This window comes from Eumetopias jubatus, unplaced genomic scaffold (assembly GCF_037043125.1).
Source record: "Eumetopias jubatus isolate StellerSeaLion01/CBP00866 unplaced genomic scaffold, mEumJub1_p1.0 scaffold_14, whole genome shotgun sequence".
NCBI lineage: Eukaryota > Metazoa > Chordata > Mammalia > Carnivora > Otariidae > Eumetopias > Eumetopias jubatus.
Genome location: NW_028274820.1, coordinates 78,060,597 through 78,086,161, shown reverse-complemented (window position 1 = coordinate 78,086,161; position 25,565 = coordinate 78,060,597).

The following is a 25,565-nucleotide window of genomic DNA, read 5'->3' as shown; positions in this document are numbered from 1 at the left end:
AATGGTTTTGTTTTTGTTTGTTTTTATCAACACTTCAAATATTTCATTCCATTCACATTTTGCTTATTAGGTTTTCTGGTGAGAAGTACATTGTAATTCTTACTATTTTTCTTCTACGTGTAAAGTACATTATTTTTTGTTCCTCTGATTTCCTAAAAGATTTTGTCTTTAGTTTTATGTAGTTTAAATATTACATATATATAGTTTTGCTTGTTTTGTATTTCTCTTGCTTGATTTTCTCTGAGCTTCCTTGATCTATGATTTGTTGACTATGTTAATTCCAGAAAATTCTTAGCCATTATTATTTCAAATACTTCTTTTCTTTTTTCTCTTTCATCAGGCATTACAGTTATATTGAACACATAAAATTGTCTAACAGCTCTTGGGTGATTTGTTCTTTGTTTCTCTCTTTTTTTTTCCTTCATCTTCTTCTTCTTCTTCTTTTTATCTCATAGAAGCTTCTATTGACCTGTTTTCAAGCTCAGATTCTTTCTTCCAGTGTATTGATGAACCCATCAAAGATATTCTTCATTTCTGTTACAATGTTATTGATTTCTAACATTTCCTTTTGATTCTTTCATAAAGTTTTCTTTTCTCTGCTTATATTACTATGATGATTAATTTTATGTGTCAATTTGGGTAGCCTATAGCACTGAGTTGTCTAGTCACACCAATCAAGAGGTGGTTGTACAGGTACTTTAAAAATGTGATTAATACTAGACTTTGGGTAAAATAGATTATTTTCCTTAATGTGGGTAGTCCTCGTCCAATTTGAAGGTCTTAAGAAAAAAGACTGAGGTCCTCCAAGAGAGAAATTTGGCCTCTAGACCGTCTTTGGGATTAAGTCTGCAACATCAACTTTTCCCTGGGTCTCCAGCTTCCCAGCCTGCCCTGCAAATTTCAGACTTGCCTGCCTCCACCATCACATGAACCAATTCCTTAAATTATCTGTCCATCCATTCATCCATCCTTCTCTCTTTATATATACACCTATTTTCCACGTAGTACCATGGTGCCTACTCTTTCTCTTAGAACCTTTAACATATTAAAAATAGACTTTTAAAAATTTCCCTAATAATTCCAAAATCTGTGTCATATCTTTGTCTAGCTATATGTTATCTCTGTCTCTTTCAGAGTGTGTGTTTTTCTTGCCTTTTATCATGTATAGTATTTTTGTGCCACACGCAGACATGGTATATTGAGAAAAAGACACTAAGGTGAATAGGCCTTTAGGGTGAGGTTTTATGTAAATCTGGTCAGGAATTGGGCTTTTTTTTTTTTTTTAATGTTGCTGTAGTTGAGGGTGCCAGGATTTCACATTCTTCAAGTGTCCTTGTTTACCTCTCCCACTTTTTTGTGTTTCCTTAAGACGTCTTACTCTTTAAATGAACTGGAGATTTTCACCTCTTTCAGCTATAATTAACTGCTATCATACTGCAGCCTTGTTGATGTGGTCATAAGAGGTTGGGGAAGTAACTCATTCAATAACCTCATGATTAAATCTCAGTCTTTTATTGGGTCTGTGTTCTTGGGCTATGAACTTTGAAAGTGTTTCTGAATAACTGCTATATATTCCTGGTCTATTCAGTTTCTCTGTGTCACTGTGGCATCATCTACTTTGTCATCAGATGTCCAACAACCTTACAACCTCTTTCTTATAATTTTCCTGAGAAATAGAAACAGTAATATAACAACCTAATTTTTCCACCTCAAATGTATCAGTCTACCTGCATCTTACCTATAAATTCTGCCTTTATTCCACTTTCACTAGAAGTATGGACCCTTAAATTGTAAGGGGACCCTAACCTTCTTGCCTACTACTAAATGGTTTCTCCTGTAATTGGCTCCTCTATTCCATCATCGGTTTTCTCTCTCATGTGAACATTTGTAAAGACATACTAAATGCTGTAATATTCCTTAGATGCAAAATTCAACCCTCCCTTTCTAGCTCCTGCTCTTTTTTGTCCCGTATCATAGAAACATATTCGAGGATGCTTTCCATGCCCATTCTCTTTACCTTCTCATGTTTTAACTTCTTAGCAACTTTTAGCAGACCCAACCAGTCAATGATTTTAATCATTATGTTGTTCAACTCATATTTAGTGAGTATGCACTTGATGCTAAGTGCTATTCTAGGCACAAGAGAGCAATGAATAAGATGATGTCCTTGCCTTCATGGAAATTACATTCTAGAGAAAAAAGAAAGAACATGGAAAAACAGAAAGTAATTTGCAAACTAAGATACTGATGAGTGTTATGAGGAAAAAGAAAACAAAGTAAAACTTTTAGTATAAAACGTGAAGACGGCTTTTGTGAAAGTGTGGTCAACTGAGTCTACTCTGTGAGGGTGCATCAGCAGGTATTTTACTGTAAAGCTTTGTTTGTGTAGCTTCTGAATCTTGCCTAACTTCCCCCTAACTTCACTGATGTCACACTATCTTTTTCAAGATTCCCCAAATGTCTCTAGCTTTATATATTTTACTGCTTCTTGTCTCAATCCTTGGTGATATTTATTTTCTATATATGTTCTCTCCACAGTTGATTTCATCCAGCTGTACATCTTTAAAAACCACTGATGAACTAATAACTTCTAAATTTATATTTTTAGCCTTGATCTCTATAAGCAGCACCAGAACCATATACCCAATTACCTATAGTTAATATACCTCTTTTTGAACATGTTCAAAATGAAAACCTTCATTTGCCCTCTCTTTGAATCTGCGCTTCTCTTGCCTTTCCCATCTCAACATCCCCCATTATACAACCAAATACTGAAGCCCCAAACTCCTGCCCAAACAACTACCAGATGACTTCTGGTAGCCATTTGGCCAGAATAAGCACAGCTTCACAGTATAAGGAGTATATTGGTGAGGGCAGAGAATACTCTAAGCTACCACTGCCAATCAATAATGGTGGCTAAAGTACCCAGTCTCTTAGTCTCTTGTCTTTTATACAGCTAATTCTGGGAGGCATCTTCAGAGATCCCAACAGAATCAATTCCTGAGATCAACACATTCTTACACCGCTACATCTTCCTTCTTTGTCCCACTGTCCTCATTCATTCACACATATTTAATGAGATCAACCCTAAAGCATCTGAAATTGAATCCTTTTTCAGGGCCTACTTTTTGAGGAATCAAAACTAAGTCAGTCATCTTTTATTTGTTGTACACTGAGCACCTACCTTCAAGCCATCAGCTTAAACCTCATCTGCAACTCTATCTTCAAAATATGTCTCAAATCCAACTATGCTTCACCAACTCTACCGCTTCTCTGATAAAATACAAAATCTTTATTTTTTAAAAAAGATTTTATTTATTTATTTGAGAGAGAGAGAGAGCATGAACAGGGAGAGATGCAGAGGGAGAGGGAGAAGTAAACTCCCCACTGAGCAGGGAGCCCGATGGGGGGCTCGACCCTAGGACCTCAGGATCATGACCTGAGTCGAAGGCAGACGCTTAACTGACTGAGCCACCCAGGCACCCCTAAAATCTTCATTTTTATGGTTGAATTACAGGGACTCTATTCCTTGGAGTACATCAATAGCCTCCTAATAATCCCCTTTCTTCCACTCTTTCTACCCTCGAGTCTCTTCTCTATACAGCAACCCAACCGAGCATTACAAAATATATATAAACCAGATCCCTTCTCTATATGTAATTTATTATCACATCAAGTATCTTTTTCAAAAGCCATCATGATTTGTTTCTTACCTATGTCTGACTTCATCTCAAAACATTATTTCCCTTTCTTACCATGTCCTTGCCTTTCTTGTTTTTTCTCCATTTTTTTAGTATTCTAACCTCCCTGCTGAGGACCTTTATATTTGTAATGTGTGCCTCTAAGGCTCTTCTCCATCTTCCTTGTTTGGCTTCCTCTTTCTCATGACTTTGGTCTTTCATCACATGGCAACATTCCAAAGATACTTCCCCTGATCATCCAATTTGAAATGTAGACCACTCATACCTTCTTTCCAACCTTCTTCCTTTCCTTATTCCTTTGTACAGTATTCCTCACTATCTGAAATTATATTAATCTTATTAGTTTACTTTTTTATTGCCATTTTCCTTCACTAGTATATAAACTCCTTAAGGCAGACAGTTGCCATTTTAACGGAAGGAATAAACTCTCTGATGTAAAATGTGAGTAAAGTAGCAGACATCATAAAACAGTTTTTTTCCTTCAACATATTTTGAACATAGCAAATAGGAAATAATGTTGTATTACAAATAATTATAAAGATATTATTATATAACATGAAGCTATGATGGCAAATGAGATATTACTTGGAACATGCTTAAATACTGTAAATCAATATAATCACATTGGATTTGCATTTGCTTTACATGGATATAAAATATATACTTTATTGGGGGACTAAAATTTATACCTTGGGGAAAATGTGAAAATATGATTTCTAGTCATTTAAATGAAGATGGTAAGTGTTGAATGTCATTTAAATGAAGATGGTAAGAGTTGAATGTGATAAAATCATGAGCTGAGTTGAGTTTAATGTGAAATCATTTATTAGAAGAAAGTAGCACACAGATCAATAGCTGCTCTGGGAAACAAATACATTCTGCTCAAAAGCATATAAATATTTAGTAGCATTTTTAGTGCAGAAACCTTTTAGTCACCTAGATTATATCCGATTTTTATCTCTTTGTTCTCTAGATCTAAAGTATGCATTGTGAAATCGTCATTTACATTAATCCTGAAAATGACTGATAACTATTGGAAACACAGATGTTCACATACATAATTTAAACTGATGTATGTTATATATTCTGTAAACTAAATGAGAAGAGCAAAAATCAATTTATCAATACTAACTTTTGCGCAAAAGACCTCTTAAATTAATATTGACATAACTCTTTAAGGCTAGCTGAGGTTTTCTTTGAGGAAGCCAGACATTTTGCCTTGCAGCCTATAAGTATTGACAAGGAATTGTGTAGGAAATAGACCTCATATTATTGAACTAAATGTACAGTCTAAAAAAAACCCATTATTATTTTGCATAAAATATAGAAGAATACGGTAACAAAGAAAGATGACTTTAGTGTATTTCTTCTTTTCATGATATTAATTCATTTCTGCATACATTAGTTTTCTATTGCTGCTGTAACAAACCACCAAAAACTTAGCAACTAAAACCAATACCAGTTTATTAGCTTACAGTCAATGGGTCAGAAACTGGGCCAGTGAACATGGTGTACTGAGGTTGTCTGCTCAGGCTCTCACAGGGTGGAAATCAAGGTGCTGTAGGCACCATCTCACCTAGCGTTAGGGTTTTCTAAGCTTATTCAGGTTGTTGGCAGAATTCAGCTTCTAGATTCTATTTTTCCATGAGTTGAGGGATTGCCCTCTTTATCTTCAAAGCCAGGAGAAATTTCCTTACATTGTTGAATCCCTGTCATGCTTTGAAACTATGACTTCCTATCTCTCTGACCTGTAGATCCATATTTCAAGGGCTCATGTAATTAGGTAGGCCTACCTAAATTAATTTCCCTTTCTTAAAGTCCACTGTTAAATGTAACATATCTTCATCATGGAGTAAAATCCATCAAATTCCCTCTTTCTGGAATTTTTCAGGGCAGGTACACTAGAGGACATGATCTTGGCAGGGGCTGTTAATATTCTGCCTCATTCCTGAGTAATGTAATCTATCTCAAACACTTGATCTTTTTCCTACCATTTAAAAAAAAAAAAAAACAACAGTTACCATTCAAAAGCTAAATGTTTATTAAAAACCTTTAATCTGGAGGAGGAGTAGGAGACCTAAATTTTGTCTGGTCCTGGAACTCAGCTAGATATGGATCAAACCATTCTGAACACATATGAACTCAACAGGTGATCGAAGAAAAGAATAGCAGCCACTCTCTGAAGAGAAAAGCGACCCTTTCTGGAAGGTAGGATGTGCAGAGAGGTGAATCCGAGGCGATATACAGGAAGATAGACCACGGTGGGAGGGAGCCTCCGTCAGCCAGCTACCAGCAAATGATAAAGCAGCAGAGCCCAAAATCAGAACTTTTAGAAGTCTGCTCCACTGAGGGACGTCACTCCAGTGGCTAAGTGGGGGGATGGAACCCTCGCTGGGACAGTGTGGTCTCAGGACCCTCGGGGGTCACAGAAAGACCGGGGGTGCCTGAGTGTGGCAGACCTCCCAGGTATCAGAGCAGGGCAGCCGGCTGCAAAAACAAAGCCAAGTAGTGGGCTCTCAGCTTGGAGATGTCATAAACCGTGGTCTGTGGCACAGTCAGGCCAATGCCTTTCGAGCAGGGACCCAACAAGTGGCAGATCCGGGGAGACTCCCCTTCCTCTCCCTGGAGGAGTGGCTCCAGTGCAGGAGTGCACTGGAATCTGCTGAGTTTAGAGACTCCAAATGGGGTCGGGTGCCAGAACTAGAAACACTTCCTCACAGGCCAGGTGAGCACGGAGTGTGGCCGGAGACCAGGGAGATGGGAGTGATTTACAGCTCTTCACTGGAGGCTCACTGAGGAGTGGGACCCCGAGTTCTCGGTTCCTCTGGGGGAGATTGGGAGGCCGCCATTTTCACTATTGTCCTCCAAAGCTGTACGGAAAGCTTGCAGGGAACAAAAGCTCCTGAGAGCAAACCTGAGCAGATTCCTTAACCTGGACTGGCAAGGGCGGGGCAATTCCGCCTCTGGCAAAGACATTTGAGAATCACTGCAACAGGCCCCTCCCCCAGAAGATCAGCATGAACAGTCAGCCAAGACCAAGTTTACCCATCAATGAGAATGGCAGAACACCAGCACTAGGGAAATACAGCACATAGAATTCCTGGCTTTTTCCCCCCTGATTCATAGCTCTTTCAAAGTTAATTTTTTTAATTTTCCTTTTTTTCTTTTTCTATATTTTTTTAATTTTTCTTTTTCTCTTTTTCAACCAACATCTTATCAATCCCGTTTTTAAAAATCTTTTTTATTTTTCACTTTTAGAGTCATATTCTATCCCTTCATAGTAGTTAATCTTATTTTTGGTATATATATAAGTTGTTCGCTCTTTAAAATTTTGGGATATAGTTTCTTCTAACAGACCAAAATATACTCAAAATCTCTAGTGTATGGCTTTGTTCTAGTTTCCTGACTGATCACATTCTCTCCCTTTTTTAAAAAATTTTTTTAAATTTCTTTTCTTTCTTTTTTCAACCAATTTCTTGTCTTATCAGTTCATTTATAAAATTTTTTACTTTTATAATTTTCATGTTTACAATCATAGTCCATCCCTTCATCATATTTACCCTTATTTTTGTACATATATAAGTTTATCTTTCTTTAAAATTTTGGGAGGCAGTTCTTCTAACAGACCAAAATATGCCCAAAATCTAGTATGCAGCACTGATCTGTTCACTAGCTTGATCATATTTGATATTCTTTTTTTTTAAATCATTTTCTTTTCTTTTCTTTTTTCTTTCTTTCCCTTTCTTTTCCCCTGGTTTCAGGTCTTTCCTGATTTGTTTAGTGTATATTTTTTCTGGTGTCATTCTTATTCTGTTAGCATTTTGTTCTCTCATTAATCTATTCTCCTCTGGACAAAATGACAAGATGGGAAAAAATCACCTCAAAAAAAAAAAACAAGCGGCAGTACTGACTGCCAGGGATCTAATCAATATGGACATTAGTAAGATGTTGGAACTAGAGTTCAGAATGATGATTACAGAGATACTAGCTGGGCTTGAAGAAAGCATGGAAGATACTAGAGAAACCCTTTCTGGAGAAATAAAAGACCTAAAATCTAATGAAGTCGAAATCAAAAAGGCTATTAATGAGGTACAATAAAAAATGGAGGCTCTAACGGCTAAGAAAAATGAGGCAGAAGAGAGAATTAGTGACATAGAAGACCAAATGATGTAGAATAAAGAAACTGAGAAAAAGAGAGATAAACAACTACTGGATCACAAGGGCAGAATTCAAGAGATAAGTGATACCATAAGACAAAACAATATTAGAATAACTGGGATCCCAGAAGAAGATAGAGAGAAAGGGGCAGAAGGTATATTGGAGCAAATTATAGCAGAGAACTTCCCTAATGTGGGGAAGGAAACAGACATCAAAATCCAAGAGGCACAGAGAACCCCCCTCAAAATCAATAAAAATAGGTCAACACTCTAACATCTAATAATAAAACTTACGAGTCTCAGAGACAAAGAAAATCCTGAAACCAGCTCGGGACAAGAGGTATGTAACCTACAATGGTAGAAACATTAGATTGGCAACAGACCTATCCACAGAGACCTGGCTGGCCAGAAAGTACTGGCATGATATATTCAGAACACTAAACGAGAAAAATATGCAGCCAATCTAGTGTGTGGCACTGATCTATTCATTAGCCTGATCATATTTGATCATATTCTTTTTTTCTCTTTTTTTTGATTTTCTTTCTCTCCCTTTCTTTTCCCCCGGTTTCAGGTCCTTTCTGATTTGTTTAGTGTATATTTTTCTGGTGTCATTGTTACCCTGTTAGCATTTTGTTCTCCCATTCACCTATTCTCCTATTCAACTATTCAACTATATCCAGCTAGGCTGTCATTGAAAATAGAAGGAGAGATAAAAAGCTTCCAGGACAAACAAAAACTAAAGGAATTTGCAAACATGAAACCAGACCTACAAAAAATATTGAAAGGGGTCCTCTAAGCAAAGAGAAAGCCTAAAAGCAACATAGACCAGAAAGGAACACAGACAATATACAGTAACAGTCACCTTACACACAACACAATGGCACTAAATTCATATCTTTCAATAGTTACCCTGAATGTAAATGGGCTAAATGCCCCAATCAAAAGAAACAGGCTATCAGATTGGATTAAAAAACAAGACCCATTGATATGCTGTCTGCAAGAGACTCATTTTAGACGAAAAGACAACCCCAGATTGAAAGTGAGGGTGTGGAAAACCATTTACCATGTTAATGGACACCAAAAGAAAGCTGGGGTGGCAATCCTTATATCAGACAAATTAGATTTTAAACCAAAGACTATAATAAGAGATGAGCAAGGACACTATACCATACATAAGGGTCTGTCCAAAAAGAAGATCTAACAGTTTTATTTTATTTATTTATTTTTTAAAGATTTTACTCATTCACTTGAGAGAGAGAAGGAGAGAGAGAGAGCACATGAGAGGAGGGAGGGTCAGAGGGAGAAGCAGACTCCCTGCTGAGCAGGGAGCCTGATGCGGGACTCAATCCCGGAACTCCAGGATCATGGGAGCAGCCAATTATATAATCCAATTAATAACAGAATCAAAGAAACACACTGACAACAATACAATAAGAGTAGGGGACTTTAACACACTCCTCACTGAAATGGACAGATCATCTAAGCAAAAGATCAACAAGGAAATAAAGACTTTAAATGACACACTGAACCAAATGGACTTCACAGATATATTCAGAACATTCCATCCCAAAGCAAGAGAATACACATTCTTCTCTAGTGCCCATGGAACGTTCTCCAGAATAGATCACATCATCGGTTACAAATCAGGTCTCAACTGGTACCAAAATATTGGGATCATTCCCTGCATATTTTCAGACCACAGTGCTTTGAAACTAGAACTCAATCACAAGAGGAAAGTCGGAAAGAACTCAAATACATGGAGGCTAAAGACCATCCTACTAAAGAATGAATGGGTCAACCAGGAAATTAAAGAAGAATTAAAAAAATTCACGGACACCAATGAAAATGAACATACAACTGTTCCAAATCTTTGGGATGCAACAAAGGTGGTCCTAAGAGAAAAGTATATAGCATTACAAGACTTTCACAAGACACGAGAAAGGTCTCAAATACACAACCTAACCCTACACTAAAGGAGCTGGAGAAAGAACAGCAAATAAAGCCTAAACCCAGCAGGAGAAGAGAAATAATAAAGATCAGAGCAGAAGTCAATGAAATAGAAACCAAAAGAACAGTAGAACAGATCAACGAAACTAGGAGTTGGTTCTTTGAATTAATAAATAAGATTGATAAACCCCTGGCCAGACTTATCAAAAAGAAAAGAGAAAGGACCAAAATAAATAAAATCATGAATGAAAGAGGAGAGATCACAACCAACACCAAAGAAATACAAACAATTATAAGAACATATTATGAGCAACACTATGCCAGCAAATTAGATAATCTGGAAGAAATGGGTGCATTCCTAGAGATGTATCAACTACCAAAACTGAACCAGGAAGAAATAGAAAACCTGAACAGACCTATAACCACTAAGGAAATTGAAGCAGTCATCAAAAATCTCCCAACAAACAAGAACCCAGGGCCAGATGGCTTCCCAGGGGATTTCTACCAAACATTTAAAGAAGAATCACTACCTATTCTCCTGAAACTCTTCCAAAAAATAGAAATGGAAGGGAAAATTCCAAACTCATTTTATGAGGCCAGCATGATCTTGATCCCAAAATCAGAGAAAGACCTCATCAAAAGGAGAATTACCAATATCCCTGGTGAACATGGATGCAACTCTTCTCACCAAAATACTAGCCAATAGGATCCAACAGTATATTAAAAGGATTATTCACCACGACCAAGTGGGATTTATTCCTGGGCTGCAAGGTTGGTTCAACAGCCGCAAATCAATCAATGTGATACAATACATTAATAAAAGAAAGAACAAGAACCATATGATCTTCTCAATAGATGCAGAAAAAGCATTTGACAAAGTACAGCCTCCTTTCTTGATCAAAACTCTTCAGAGTATAGGAATAGGGGGTACATACCTCAATATCATAAAAGTCATCTATGAAAAACTCACAGCGAATATCATTCTCAATGGGGAAAAATTGAGAGCTTTCCCCCTAAGGTCAGGAATACGGCAGGGATGTCCACTATCACCACTGCTATTCAACATAGTATTAGAAGTCCTAGCCACAGCAATCAGACAACAAAAAGAAATCAAAGGCATCCAAATCGGCAAGGAAGAAGTCAAACTCTCACTGTTTGCAGATGATATGATACTGTATGTGGAAAATCCAAGACTCCACCCCAAAACTGCTAGAACTCATACAGGAATTCAGTAAAGTGGCAGGATATAAAATCAATGCACAGAAATCAGTGGCACTCCTATACACCAACAACAAGATAGAAGAGAGAGAAATTAAGGAGTGGATCCTATATACAATTGCACCCCAAACCATAAGATACCTAGGAATCAATCTAACCAAAGAGGCAAAGAATCTGTACTCAGAAAACTATAAAATACTCATGAAAGAAATTGAGGAAGACACAAAGAAATGGAAAAATGTTTCATGCTCATGGATTGGAAGAACAAACATTGTGAAGATGTCAATGCTACCTAGAGCCATCGACACATTCAATGCAATCCCCATCAAAATCAAAATACTATCCACTTTTTTCAAAGAAATGGAACAAATAATCCTAAAATTTGTATGGAACCAGAAAAGACCCCAAATAGCAAGAGGAATGTTCAAAAAGAAAAGCAAAGCTGGCAGCATCACAATTCCCGATTTCCAGCTCTATTACAAAGCTGTCATCATCAAGACAGTATGGTCCTGGAACAAAAACAGACACATAAATCAATGGAACAGAATAGAGAGCCCAGAAATGGACCCTCAACTCTATGGTCAACTCATCTTCGACAAAGCAGGAAATAATGTCCAATGGAAAAAAGACAGTGTCTTCAACAAATGGTGTTGGGAAAATTGGACAGCCACATGCAGAAGAATGAAACTGAACCATTTCCTTACACCACACACAAAAGTAGACTCAAAATGGTTGAAAGACCTCAATGTGAGGCAGGAGTCCATCAAAATCCTAAAGGAGAACACAGGCAGCAACCTCTTTGAGCTCAGCCGCAGCAACTTTTTCCCAGAAACATCGCCAAAGGCAAGGGAAGCAAGGGCAAAAATGAACTATTGGGATTTCATCAAGATAAAAAGCTTTTGTACAGCAAAAGAAACAGTCCACAAAACCAAAATGCAACCAACAGAATGGGAGAAGATATTTGCAAATGACTTATCAGATAAAGGGCTAGTATCCAAAATCTATAAAGAACTTCTTAAACTCAACAACCAAAGAACAAATGATCCAATCAAGAAATGGGCAGAAGGCATGAACAGACATTTTTCCAAAGAAGACATCCAAAGGCCAACAGACACATGAAAAAGTGCTCAACATTGCTTGGCATTAGGGAAATCCAAATCCAAACCTCAATGAGACACCACCTTACACCAGTCAGAGCAGCTAAAATTAACGTGAGGAAATGACAGATGTTGGCGGGGATGCGGAGAAAGGGGAACCCTCCTACACTGTTGGGGGGAATGCAAGCTGATGCAACCACTCTGGAAAACAGTTTGGAGGTTCCTCTAAAAGTTGAAAATAGAGCTACCATATGATACAGCAATTGCACTACTGGGTATTTATCCGAAAGTTACAAATGTAGGGATCTGAAGGGGTATGTGCACCCCGATGTTTATAGCAGCAATGTCCACAATAGCCAAATTGTGGAAAGAGCTACGATGTCCATTGACAGATGAATGGATAAAGATGAAGTGGTATATATATGCAAAGGAATATTACCCAGCCATCAAAAAAAAAAAAAAAAAACGAAATCTTGCCATTTGCAACGACATAGATGGAACTAGAGGGTATTATGCTAAGCGAAATAAGTGAATCAGAGAAAGACAATCATCATATGATCTCACTGATAAGAAGAATTTGAGAAACAAGACAGAGGATCATAGGGGAAGGGAGGGAAAAATGAATGAATACAAAACCAGAGAAGGAGACAAACCATAAGAGATTCTTAATCTCAGGAAACAAACAGAGGGTTGCTGGAGTGGGGTGATGGGAAGGATGGGGTGGCTGTGTGATAGACATTGGGGAGGGTATGTGCTATGGTGAGCGCTGTGAATTGTGTAAGACTGTTGAATCACAGACCCGTACTTCTGAAACAAATAATACAGTATATGTTAAAAAAAAATAGTAGGAAGAGAAAAATGAGGGGGGCGGATTTGGAGGGGGAGATGAACCATGAGAGACTATGGACTCTGAGAAACAAACTGAGGGTTCAGGGTGGGGTGGATGGGTTAGCCTGGTGATGGGTATTAAAGAGGGCTCATACTGAATGGAGCACTGGGTGTTATATGCAAACAATGAATCATGGAACACTACATCAAAAGCTAATGATGTAATGTATGGTGATTAACATAACATAATAAAATTTAAAAAACTTTAATCTATTAAGAACTTTATGCAGATTTATAGGGTGTTACATATTTATGTATATTTATATATCTTATATATATATCAATAATTATATATAACTTATTATATGTAATAAATATACATGATTTTTATACATATAAATATATATTTATAAAATATATATAAATATAAAATAGCTGCCCTAGAGAAACGTTTTGGGATTTTTTTATAAGTGAATGGAGAGGAGGTACTATGGAAGTTATAAAACAAATGTGCCTCTCTAAGTGTATAGAAAATATTTCCTTTTCATGAAAATGTTCACATTAATCCTTGTGCACACTTACACCTGCAATGACATATGACATTCTCTCTGTGTTAATAATTCAGAATACAGTTAGATTATACACTTGCATTAAGATAACTTCTCTAAAAAGTATACACCAGGGTGCCTGCGTGGCTCACTCAGTTGAGCATCCAACTCTTCGTTTCAGTTCAGACCATGATCTCAGGGTCTTGAGATGGATCCCTGCTTTGGGTTGCACACTGAGTGGGGAGTCTGTTTGAGGATTCTGTCTTCCTCCCTCTGCCACTTCCCCATCAAATGAATTAATAAATCCTTAAAAATAAAACCCCAAAGTATACACCATATTGTGAAGATGATGCACCATATTTTTCTTGACATTCTGCAATTAAGCAGCTTCTATTTCTTTGTATGTATCATAGGCTTTTTATTATATTCTTACTAGAACAACCTTCTTCTAATCATTTCTTTGCTTAGCTAATTCTTACTTATTTTATTTCAATAGTATGTTCGGAAGTCATTTTTTTGGGTGGAAGTTTAAAATGACCATATATTTTTTTGGTAGCTCCTCCCATTAGAAGGTGCATACCATTTCCCTCTTTATTGACTTTGGGACTTGCTTTGACCAATAGAATTCACAGAAATGAATTCTGTGTGAATTCTGAGAAAGGGCTAAAGAAGGCTTGAATCTTCTGCTTCTGCATTTTCTTGCTGTTCTGTTATTACCATGTAAAATGAGATTGGTATATACATTCTAGGAGAGAAGACCACATGGAGAGAAAAGTCCCCTAAGAACCACCTAAGGCCACGCAGTATTTTAAGCTGCCAGCTAACCAAATAATTAACTGAAGCTTACTTACAACCATGTTTAATTTTATTAAATCTTTTGAATTAATTATATTCACATTAAACTATATTTTGTTGACTTGATGGTAAAATTAACTTTGTATTTTTGTTATATTAGTAAAAACCATTGTGTGTGTGTGTGTATAAACAATAATAATTTGTAAGCAAAAGTTATTGAATGTATGAAGAAAGAGTTGCATTCTCAGTTAGTAAGTCAAGTCAAATTTCCAAGAACAATGTTTGAGCAAAGGAATACAGCAGGGTATTAACAGCACAAAATATCAAGATCATTGATATTACATTGTTTGGAATCTTGGCTTGGACATTTACCAACTCTGTGAACTTGAGTAAATTATTTAGGCTTTTTTTTTTTTTTAAGATTTTATTTATTTGACAGAGAGAGACACAGCAAGAGAGAGAACACAAGCAGGGGGAGTGGGAGAGGGAGAAACAGGCTTCCCACAGAGCAGGGAGCCCAGTGTGGGGCTCCATCCCAGGACCCTGGGACCATGAGCCGAAGGCAGACGCCTAACGACTGAGCCACCCAGGCGCCCCTATTTAGTCTATCTTATCCTTAGTTTTCTCATCAGTGAAATATAGGTGCTTGACTCATAACGTCCTTGGAAGTTTGGTGAGGTAAATATGTATGCACTTATGTAACAGCTTTATATTGCTGTTTAGCAAATTATTACACACTTAGCTTAAAGCAACACACATGTATTATCTCACAATTTCTGTGGGTCAGTCTGCTTAGCTGAGTTTTCAGCTTCAGGTTCTCATCAGGCTGCGGTCTGGGAATCAGTTAGTGCTGTGGTCTTATCAGAGGTTTGACTACAGAAAAAAACCTTTTCCAATTCTGTCAAATTATTAGCTGCATTCATTTCTCTTCTGGCTTCAGGAAGAGGGTTTTAGTTTTTTGGTGATGGCCATGTTCAGCTCGTAGAAACCTCCTCCAGTTCCTTGGAATGTAGGCTTGTCCAATACGGTCACTTAATTTATGACAACTTTCTTCTTCAATGTCAGCAATAGAGAGCAAGCAAATGTACTAGCATGATGGAATCTTATATAACATATCATAATTACAGGCGTGGCATGTCATCATATTTGCTACATTCTACTGGTTAGAAGTCATAGGTCTCACCCACACTAAAAGAGGATTACTCAAGGGAATCGATATAAAAAAAGGAGGAATCATTGAGGGTCATTAGGCTCTCTCCATTCAAAAGTCCAGTGTGGAGAATGGAATAAGTACATAAGAAATGTGAGCTGTCTAACAATTGTTATAAATACAGAGTGTAAAACAACAAAAATTTGACCAAAATAGTCACGAGTTATCCATTTTCGTCCTGTGATTCTTAAAGCTCATACACACAAAGAAGTATTAAGTGGTAATTTAAAATATTCACATGGAAAGAAGACTAGAGAAGACAAACAAAGAAATGTGACTCAAGCCACTTGTCAGTGATGATCAGCAGCTAACATACTTGAGATTGTGGGGTTTATTCATTTTGGCAAAGTCTAGAATACAGAATTTGAAAAAAAAATAATACCTAAGGCAATACATTTGCTTGGAACTGAAATCCATTGGTTATTCTGATCAGTTTTTTAATTATAAATCTCATTTTAATATCTTTCAACATAAATACAATAATAGTTATATTTATTTCAAGGCTTCCAAGAGGTAAGAGATTTGGTTTAAGATAATCTATGATTCCATTTGTTATTGCTAAAACAGTTATTTTTTTTACACTGGTTTTCAAAATCTCTGCTCCCTGAGGCAAGACAACTAAAAATCTAATAATTAATTACAAGGGGGTTATCTTTTAATTTTCATTTCTTTTTCCAGAATGGCTCCTGAGAGCTTCACCGATTTCAGGTTTTGGTATACCTTGTATGAGAATGATTTGCATTTAGTTACTTTTTTGGCAGGATTGAAAAACAATGACATCTGTTCATTTCCAAGTAAAAGACATCATTTTTCTTCATTTGCACATATTTTTGTATTTTAAATAAGCAGTTTTCATTATTGCTGCTTTCCTACTAAACTTTTAATTTATGATTAGTGTCTTTTTCATTAAGTAAATTTTAAAAGAGGAAAAAATCTCCAAGCAATTTAATATGAAGTACAAAGGACAAAATTATCTATACTATCCACAGCAGTATAACTGGAACCACTGGAAGTGCTGAGTAAAAATATGTTAAATAAGATCATTTTTCTTCCCAGTTATATTTTCCAGTGCTGTGAACATTAGAAATTTATAGATTTTTCTACACACTGGTTATTTCTTATAACATCAAATGAAGCCACAGTAGTATATCGATATTTTCCATGGAATAGCTGATTCATTTTGATGATACAGAGCTTCCATGGTGAGAGATGTGTGGGGACAAGGTTATCACCATCTCTGTCAAATGGAAAAAAAAAAACAAAACTGTCTTTAAGTGCAATTTTCTGTATAATATGAATGTGCTTATTTTGGAAACATAGGTCACCAACATTTTATTAAATTCAGTGGTATGAATTTTTAATTTTTATTTTTAAATCGAATAAAATGATTATATCAATCATTAGTGACTATCCATGAGAATTTTATTTCAGAGGACGCATGTATAACCTCAAGAGACAGTGAGAAAATGATGCTGTGCAATCATAACACTCTATGTACTACCCAAAGTAATTTATGTTATGGGAAATTAATGGATTTCATAAAACATAAATGTGGGAATATAAAATGTATAAGAGGGATATTGAAAACTTCTAAATTACATGTTACGGATATTAGAAAGCGGCAGTTTTGAATGTTATAATCTGCTTTTTGCACACATTTTGGTTTAGCACCTAAGAACTAATTTTGACTGCAGTAAAACTTGGATTTCTGAACTACAGTAATATGACATAAATAAAGTGGATATCTGGATATGGCTTAGTATCTGAATTAGGTAAATAGAAGACAAATATTAAAAAAAACTTTTACAATAGAAATGAAAAAAATCTAAAAAATCATCATGAAGATGGCCTTCCAAATCCACATGTTTACTATGTTTTGCAGTTTTTGATAACATTTAACACGATATTTCAGCCTAACGATATTGGAGAGAGATGATTTTGATCATGTAATAACATTCCAATAGTCCAATTAGCTGGAAAGTGGTATGTGTACAAGCCAGCTCACAATAAAATTAACAAAGTTTCTCTTTTTTATCAAATAAATCCTGTCAACTCTCTCACAAGTAAGGTTTAAAGGAAGTAAATTAGCACATATATGGTCAAAATCCTTAATTTCTTATTATGTAAAAATTAGCTCTGCTCTAGGAAAAACACTCATTAACTTGCTTCAAAATACATGAATTTATACATACAGACACAGCACATGTTTCTGCAGGGACAATTTCATTGAGAACTTCCACACTTTCTATCTGTGAGGGAGGGGCAATAAAGATACCTACAGCTTGACCATCGTTGTTAAGCCTAGACATACGGGTAGGGTGGGTACATTGCAAAGTCTACCAAAAGACTCATAACCAGGAACAGACAGTGTGATGAATAAGGTATTTTAAAAGATGAGAATTCAGTTATGTAACTGGGAGGGGGTAATTGCAACAGATGGAAGATAGTTAAGAAAAATGATAGCATAGTTGAAACTAGACCTCAAACATTGAATAAGGTCATTTACAAAGGAGAGAAACTCAAGGAAAGCAAGGACTCATTTGAATTGGAACTCAAAGACAATTCAGAAAATAATTGATCAATTGGATAATCATCCCGAGTCTTCTGAAGATTCTGACCAAAATAACTAATGTTAATGTGGATTAGCTCTTCTCTGTATCTTTTCTGCCTCTCCTTCCATTATCAATCATCTCCTAATACCCCATATTTAAATTCTGAAATATTTGAGGAAAGTTTTTAGGCAACACAATCTCATATTGTCAGAGCTTCATAAAGGTCGGGTTCCTGCCCCAGTCTATTTTGCAAATCTATTTTGTTCATCATTGGTAACTCCCCATTCCTTAATAGTATCACTTATCATCAGCTGTGACCATTGAGGACCTTCTAAATGATTCAAGTGTGCCACTCACACACGAATTCCTTATTGTTTTAGTAAAAGCCTGTCTTGTGGAATTTGCCAAGGAAAATAGAATCTAATAGGTCCTTGGATCTTTTAAAACAGATTTATTTGAATATGCATTTGATTTCTTCCTCAAAATCTGCCAAGAGTAAAAATTGCAAGTTCTGACATTTCCACCTTGTACATTGTGGCCATCACTTTTTCCAGTATTTCAAGTTGCATTCCAGCATTGTGCTAAGACAGGCTCCAGAGTCATTTAAACACCGAAACAGGGGTTGTTATCTCCATATCAACAAACTTTCCCTTATTCAGATTTATACTCTACTTTTGTTGGTCCAGGACTTTCAAGATTATTCCCAGTCACACTTTACATGATCTTATTGGTAGATCTTATCCAGGTCCCGCTACTCCTTTCATGAATGATCCATATCTTTCCCTGGCATAGCCTGCATTCGCCCTTTTGAACCATGCTTAGCCCCTTTGTTATTTATTGGCTGTGGCCAAGATAGAAGTGGGAAAAAGTCTTGAGTACTATCTACAGGGACCTCATTAAGAAGGAGCCTACCATCTTTTGGCATTAGGGATGGGAATTGGGAGTTCAGTATTTTCAAGCTTATCTACCTGTAGACCCCCATCACAAATTTCAGAGTCCAATTTTTTTTTTTATATGAGGGCCCAATTTTAAATAGAAACTTACTGAAGCTGTGAATACAAGCTTTTCTGAAATTTTGACACACTTATAATCAGGTTGTTTCCCTGATCTTCAAAATAGTCTGTCCTTCAGCTGTAGAAGATGAAGGTCTCTACAGAGATTACTATAAATGCTTTTTTCATCCATTAAGTTGGTAATTTTCTGACCTATGCCTCTAAATATCTGTATTCAATATATACAGTTAAAAGCATTTTTTTGGTTCTTTTTATTATCATTTTCCACATATCTCTCAAATATAGATATTACATAATCCAGTGCTTTTAGCTTTTCTGTGGTTTCTGTCATTAGCACCTAAGATAATTCTGGGAGGAAACACTGTCTGAAAACAAAGCAAAACAGAAAAACACCCTCATAGGCTCTATCCTTTGTTACTAGGGTGGCATGGCATGTGTATATATATATATATATATATATATATATACAATTTTCCTTTCAGCAGTGTGTGTTGCTGAGCTATTCCATCCTAATTAAAATTTCTGTCTGACATTAATCATGACATAATAGCTATTTTTAACTCTCAGAATTTTGTGATACCTCAGTGCTGGGAGCTGTTTTCCTCTAAAGTCCAGTAATAAGACAGTTATTTTACTTTGAAGGACATATATAACTGATGTGTTAGGTAACTTGCATCAAAGGTAGAGAATACTACTCAGTATTTTAAATAAGCAAACAGAATGCTGATTTATTTGCCTTCCAAGCATGGAAGAACTGTGTTTGTGAGGCAGATCTTCAGGTTCTATAAAAAAAAAAAAATCATACCAACTGAGAAATTTTCCCACTTAAATCTGGAAGGATCCAAGGACACTCTCTATCTACTCTTCTATTCAGTGTTTACTGTGATAATAAATTAAGACAGAGTTTTTTAAATATACACAATAACTGGAAAGGGAGAAATAAACCTGTCATTATTCACAGGTGACATTAATATACTCACAGAAAATTCAGAAAATAATCTATAGACAGACTGTTTGAATACACTATGAAAATGCATTTGACCTCCCAGTCAGTATATGTGTATATGTGTGATTATGTGTGTGTTTGTGTCCAACTTCTAAATAATGTCTATGTCATAGAAGAAATCATAATAGAAACAAATTAGTATTCAGAACTAAGTAATAAATAATATTCAGCATATCATTCCTGGATTATAAGTAAAATAGTACCTAGCTTTGAACAAAACAAAAGCGTCTATTAACACTAAGTCTATTCAACATTGTAAGGTAGGTCCTCTCCAACGTAGTAAAAATTGCAAGTTAAATCTAAGGAACTAGAGAGGAAAAAAGCAAGCTGTTGTTATTCAAGAGTGATATGCCTACATAGAATCTTAAAATCTGAAAGTCCCAGGGATACAAGGAGAGCTTAACAAATTGGCTCCATACAAGAGCAAAAGGTACAAATCATCTGCATTTCTATACATCAGCAAAGAAGTTCAGAAAAGTTATTTAGAAAAGTTATTATTTATCCTAACAACTAACATGATAAGGTACATACAAATAAATGTAGCAAGAAGTGTGCCAAACTTTTATTAAGAAAATTAGAAATCATTATTCAAGAAAATAGAGGTAAATTTGAACAGATATAATGGCATATTGCATTCATGAATATGAAAGCTCAATGAAGACAAATCTGCATAAAATAACTTTAAAACTCAAAGTACTTCATAAAGGAATATTAGTGGAACTTAGAACAATGGTAAACTTTATTTACATTAAGAATAATGATCCATCTATACCTGAAACTAGTATTACACTGTATGTTAACTGGAATTTAAATAAAACCTTGAGAAAAACAAAACAAAACAAAAGAATAATGACCCAAGGACAGAAACAACAACAGCAACTAAACAACTTTTTTTGAAGAAGAAACTAAGGGATTTTCCTTAATTATATAAAGATTAATTATAATGTGATAATTAACAAATGGATTTTACCACTTTACTCTTTTCCTATGCATCATCTTCCTGCTTAAAATTAAAGTCTATCATTCCAGTACTCTCCAATATCCTAAAAGTATTTTACTTTGTTCCTTTTCTTTTCTTTTTTTAAAATTATATTAAAGTAATGAAAGCCCACAATCTTTCATGCTTGTCTTAAGTTCTTGAATACTTTTAGATAAAATTTCCCATTGGGGATATTTCTCCACCTATTTAAGTAACGGTCATTAACCTTAATGATTCTCTAAATATAGTTATCCTGCTATCTAAAAAAATCACTTAGCTCTCCATTTAGGAGTACCAGTAAAACTTCACTATATTTTTCAAACATTTAACCTACTACCAACTCCATATCTCTTTACTTTTCTTAAAGAAGATGTCCCCATATCACAATATGAAGATATTTTCTTCTTTCAGCCCTATTACAATTGTGTAAGCACATTTCTCCAAATTTCATGACAATATATTCCTGTTTTTACCCTATACTTCCTCCTCTTTGACCTTATCAAGGACTTTTACTTTAAATTCTCCCCTCCCACTGCCATATCTTCAATTTATTTCTTTCCATTAGAATATTCTGAATAGCATTCACATGTGTTCTCTCAGATTTAAATATAACAACACACTTAGCAATAAAAACTTTATTTAAAAGATTTTTATTTATTTATTTGTCAGAGACAGAGAGAGAGAAAGAGCACAAGCAGAGGGAGCAGCAGAGGGAGAGGGAGAAGCAGGCTCCTCACTGAGCAAGGAGCCCGATGTGGGACTTGATCCCAGGACTCTGGGATCATGACCTGAGCCGAAGGCAGATGCTTAATGACTGAGCCACCCAGGCGTCCCAATAAAAACTTTTTTCATTCCCACTCTACCTGCAGGCACTCCCCAATATTTGTCTTTTCCTTTAAAATCAAACTTCTAAAATAAATTTTCTGTACTTATTATTTCTGTACCTTAATACCAATTTCTCCATGGACTAGTATCTGGACTCTACCTCACTTGTCCAGCATAACTTTAATTACTCAAGTCTCAAATTATTTACATGCCACTAAATTTAAGAGGCACACTTTCCCATTCTCATCTTTCCTGATCTCTCATGATACTTTTCTTTATTTATTAATCATCTTCTATTTGTTAGGCAATGTATTTGGTAACTGGAATATAATGGTGATGAAATTCATATATAATCCTTACCCTAATGAAGCTCACAGCCTAGAAGCAAAGAAATATATTTATGAAATAATCACAGTTACTAAGTGCATCACAGGGAAGTTATGAATACATTACGGGTATAAAAAAAGAATAAGTAAAAGTCTATGAACTGGTATCTGAAAGAGAATTAGGATGGCAAACAAAAGGTAGAGTGTTCCAAGCAGAGGAAAAAGCTTCTACATTAGCCAGGAAGTTAGTAGGGGCTTGGTGAATATAGGGATCCAGAAGAAAATCAGTGTGAGAATGAGAGCAGATCTCTAGAGAATGGACTGGAATTAATAGAATGAAAATCATTGTCAAAGAGAAGAATTAAGACTCTAATTTGATTATTTAAATGATCAATATACACTAAAAAATAAAATAATGTCATGATTACTTTTTATTAATCTCCAATTACTCAAGTAATATAGTGTCCTTTATGAAAGGGAGATACATATAAAGTTTAACCTCTCTATAAATAGGAACTCTTTTCCCATTCTGCTACCCTTTGCCTTATCATAGCCGTTTTAATGTATTTTAATGTCCTTCCATACCCCTTTCTTTGGTAGTAAAACATGTCCAACAAATAATACATAGTTTTATTTCATATCTTAATTATCTGTGGGATGTTATCTTTTTTAAGATTTATTTATAATATTTGAAGGGAGAGGGGCAGAGGGAGACAGTCTTCAAGCAGGCTCCGCACTGAGCGTGGAGTCCAATGTGGGGCTTTTTCTCATGACCCAACCATGACCTGAGTCAAAACCAAGAGCTGGACACTTAACTGACTGAGCCACCCAGGCGCCCCATCTGTGGAAAAATTATCTTTACGCAATAGAAGCCCAAGAGATAATATCAGGAAAACTATTCTAAAGGTTATTCCTGATATTCCTTAATCTGTCAGGCCAGATTAAGATTCTGAATGGCATGGTTTACAAAATCAGTTAAAAACATAATAGCAGGAAGCAAGGAGTAAACAAGAAAATACAATGAAAGACCAAACTTCCTGAACCCTAGGTTACACAACATCATGTGTATCTGTACCTCTGTCTGCCATGCCAGTCTTACCAACTAATGGTGTTTTATGGGGACCAGACCTAAGATTTGAGTCAGGAGTTTAATAGAATGAAGATGCCAACATAAACATACTTGCCCCGTCAAAGAGATGCCAAACAAGAAGTCCTGGTCACGGCTATAGATCAATAACTAGTCTAGTAACCTGAGCAGTTACTTCTTTTAGCTGTTCTTGTTCTGAGTCCATGAGAGACCAAATGGGAACATAATAGGAGTCATAAATAGATAGCCAATTTAAAGATAACAATTGTCAGCTTATTGTTGACATAATTATAGCATATGACTTGATCTTTCCATTGATTTCTATTTAAAAGTAGTACTTTTGTTTGTTCTAATTATTCCATCTATCTTTAACATGTCTTGAGGTTACTAACTTATGATCTATATTTAACATATGATTTCTTTATCTCACAAGCAACTTGTTTCATCATATATCTTAACACAACTTACAAAATACTGCTTATAGCTCATAAGCTGCAGCTTATTTTCTCTCTTTGCTTAACACTTATGTATTTTATCAATTCTGTTTGTTTTTCTAGTCTTTTGAAGGAGATTAGAATATTCTCAAATAATATTACAACACAAATTACATTGAACTAAATTGTATTACACTCTATATTTTTTGGTAACTTTTTTTCTTTCTCTGTATTACATTTGAGAACTATCAAGTTTGACTAATCCATATAGATCTAGATCATACCTTTATAGGATTTATACTTGTTCATTTCCTCTGTAGTTAGTCCACCTGAAACTATGAAAGAATGGTTTGAGGTGTTACCCTACTTGCATAATTATACATTACTATGTTACACACAGAGAGAGAATCAGTATTTCCTTGTATCAGAAACCAGACTTGGGATTCACAAAATACCTTGTACCAGTTCCCATGCTCCATATCACCACAGGATTAAGGGATGAAAGCAGATGTCAACTCTATGTATTGCAGGGTATGTATCACAGGAGGGTAATCCCAAAACTATGAAACTGGGAACTTATATAAGGTGGCTGGCACATCTATCTCTCCAAAGATGGAAAGGAATTGATGTTTGCTCTGGAATATAAATACATAGTCTCTGGAGGGAGAAGGTCTCTGGGTTTACAACCCCTGGAATGTAAACAAATGACTCCAGGGAAGATTGTTTATAAATTTCTCAGAAACTTACAAGGCTTGTTGTTTTTTTCCCTTCAATCATCCTTTACATAGGTTGTCAGTAATCTTTGTTCAGTAAGCCCTGAATGTGAGGAAATATGGAAATATTTATGGAGCATTGTTTCCTGACAGCTGCAACAAATATATTCATATGTTTTTTTCCTTGTGAGTTGACTTTTTATTTTTCTGCAGAGTAAGCTTCATTATATATAAGTGAGTACACAGGTTACTTCCAACAAAATAAAAATCAAACTAGGAACTTATTTGTTCCTTCAAAATGTCAATTACAAAGAAGATAATTGAGAGTTATCATAATGATTCTTGGGACAAATGCTATGACTCTATGCATCCAAATTCTCATATCATGTTAAAAGGATGAGAAAAATCAGAAATATTTAAAAAATATTCCTCAACTTCACACTGTCTCCTCAGAAATACTAAATGGAGTAACTCCTTATGAATATATAACCTTTGTTTTTTCAGCTTTATATACATTTTTAAATAAATTATTGGTAGAGATAGGTGAAAATAGTATATACTCTTTACATTTTATGTGTATAGTTTTTCTAGCTTAAAAAATTATATAGCATTATAAAAATATTTTTATATTAGGTAAATGGAAAACAGGGACCTACTGTTTTTGGTATTACAACATATAGAAAGGGCATGAGAATTTCATTTCATAGCAATGACACCATAGGTTAAAGAAGAATGAGTAACATATACATATTACTGAAAGAAAAAGCTGTGTTAACTCCTATTTTACACTTCCTGATAAACTCTTTTTATTATTATTATTTTAAAATTATCTTTCCAGCTTTACTGGGAAATGATTCATAAATAAAAATTATATATATTTAGGGTATGCAATGTGATGGTTTGATATTTGATATATGTATACATTTTGAAATGATTACCATAATGAAGCTAATTAACACATTTATCACCTCACATAACTATCTTGTTGTTGTTGTTGTTGTTGTTGTTTTTGGTATGGTGAGAACACTTAAGATCTATTCACTTAGCAAATTTCAAGTATACAATACAGTATTATTATCTATAGTCACTATGTTGTACATTATATCCCCAGAACTCATTCATCTTATAC